The following is a 2,500-nucleotide window of genomic DNA, read 5'->3' as shown; positions in this document are numbered from 1 at the left end:
CTCATGATACCCACAAATACCCACCTCATGATACCCACAAATACCCATCTCACGATACCCACCTCATGATACCCACAAATACCCACCTCATGATACCCACAAATACCCACCTCATGATACCCACAAATACCCACCTCATGATACCCACAAATACCCACCTCACGATACCCACAAATACCCACCTCATGATACCCACAAATACCCACCTCATGATACCCACAAATACCCACCTCATGATACCCACAAATACCCACCTCATGATACCCACAAATACCCACCTCACGATACCCACAAATACCCACCTCATGATACCCACAAATACCCACCAGCACGTACCTAATACCCTTTCAACATGGCTCTGTTGCCCGAGTTAAACCCCACAGAACTCAACAAGAAAGAATGAATAGAATCATCACATATTTTCATCTTTATTACATATCAATTTTCTCGCCCACCATCCCACACTTCGGGCATCCACATACCCTCTCGAGCTAGGGGCATCGGGGGCGTGTCCTCAAGTTCAGACAGAAGCGAATTTCATAACTTTTTAATTTTTTGTATTAATTTTTTATTTTTTCTTATTTTCGTTTTTCTTATTTTTTCGAATTTCATAACTTTTTATCCTATTTTTTCACTTATTTTCATTTTTTTCTTATTTTCGTTTTTTTTTTCTCTCTTGGATTCTCTTGTTTCCTTGGTTTGCTGTGTCCTTGGGTTTATTTTAGTCAATTATTCAGTTGAAGTGCTGGCGAAGAGGAGTTGTTTGGGGCAATGGCTGCTACATTGCTGTGAATCAGTGCCTGTTATGAATGCATGCATTTATGTTTATACATGTATATACGTATTTGTATATAGATGCATTTGTATGTATATATGTATATGTTTATATATGTATATATGTATATGTATATATATATGCATATATGTATATGTATATATTTGTATATATGTATATGTATATATTAGTGTGTATGCGTCTGTGAGTGTGTGTGTGTGTGTGTGTGTGTGTGTGTGTGTGTGTGTGTGTGTGTGTGTGTGTGTGTGTGTGTGTGTGTGTGTGTGTGTGTGTGTGCGTGAGAGAGAGTGTGTGCATGTGTGTTTGCGTACCACTTCAACAGCAAAGATGAAAAGGTGCAATTCCTAAAGGCAGCAACTTAGGCCAAAAGGTCACAAAAAAAAAAGCTTATGGCATTTATATAAAAAAGAGAAAAATGTGTAACGGATCTGTGCAATTAGATATAAGTATGTGATGATGAGGTGATTACACACAGATCCAACGTTTACGGTTTGTTGTTCCTACACATGTGGATCACTTGTTTATGTGAGTCGGTAACTTGGAAACGTTCATGTGTGCAAATACACTTTGACAAATAGATTGAGAGGAGAAAGCACATGCGCACATCCCCCACATACGAGCATGCAGGCACATGCTCGTATACTTATATACGTCCACATTTAAAGATACATACATGTGTTTGTGTATATATGCATATGCGGTAAATATACTTATCCATATACCTTTTCCTCTCTTCTCAGTCTCTCTCTCTCTCTCTCTCTCTCTCTCTCTCTCCCTCTCACTCTCTCTCTCTCTCTCTCTCTCTCTATCTCTCTCTCTCTCTCTCTCTCTCTCTCTCTCTCTCTCTCTCTCTCTCTCTCTCTCTCTCTCTCTCTCTCTCTCTCTCTCTCTCTCTCTCTCTCTCACTCCCTCCCTCCCTCCCTCCCTCCCTCTCTCCCTCCATCTCTCCCTCCCTCTCTCCATCCCCCTCTCTCTCTATCTATCTCTCTCATTCTCTTTCTATTTTCCTTCCCTTTCTCTCTCATTCAGAAACAGAAAAGACGAAGAAAATCGAAAGGAAGATGAATCAAACCACAATTATCTTCCAGAGTTTCTCCCTTTACCAAAATAATTCGACAACTGCCGTTTTTCCTAAAGGGTTGAACTTTCTCGGGCAGTGTTATCCATTGTAAGGTCGACTAATATTGCTTTATCAGGAAGGAAGCTGTTATCATTGAGGAATAGTGGCAAATAGTGGTCTATTTGCCATTATTAATGGTTATTATTATTATTATTATTATTATTATGTTATCATCTGTGTCATTGTTATTATCATTTTGGTTGTTATTTACTACTTTATCATTGTTATTGCCATGTTATCATTGTTGCCATACTGTTATCTTCGTCAATTTGCATTAACCTTTCTTTCACATTACATTCTCTCTCTTTCTCTGTGCGCGCGGCGCGCGTGTGTGTGTCTTTCTCTTCCTCTCTTCTTTCTCCATTTTCATTATCATCATCTTGATTATTATCATTATTATTATTATTATAAATCACCAATATTTCAAGCCACCAATAGAATGTAAGAGATGAATGAAAGGACATATATTGATCAATAGAAACCCTATTATTAATATGGAATTATTACATTAATCAAATTTAAGAAAGACTAGGAAATGGAGTTCCATTTGCATATTGTTACTTCAATGAAATTGGTGCGAGGGT

General features: G+C 38.1%; 1 protein-coding gene across 2 annotated transcripts in view; it reads left to right on the top strand.

Annotated features, from left to right (window-relative positions):
• Window positions 1–2,500, top strand: part of Exn (Ephexin) — a 286,327-nt gene that overhangs the window by 189,948 nt on the left and 93,879 nt on the right. The window lies entirely within an intron of this gene.

The sequence above is a fragment of the Penaeus vannamei genome, chromosome 23 (assembly GCF_042767895.1).
Source record: "Penaeus vannamei isolate JL-2024 chromosome 23, ASM4276789v1, whole genome shotgun sequence".
In the NCBI taxonomy this organism is placed as follows: domain Eukaryota; kingdom Metazoa; phylum Arthropoda; class Malacostraca; order Decapoda; family Penaeidae; genus Penaeus; species Penaeus vannamei.
This window is presented reverse-complemented; position numbering and strand designations above follow the sequence as displayed.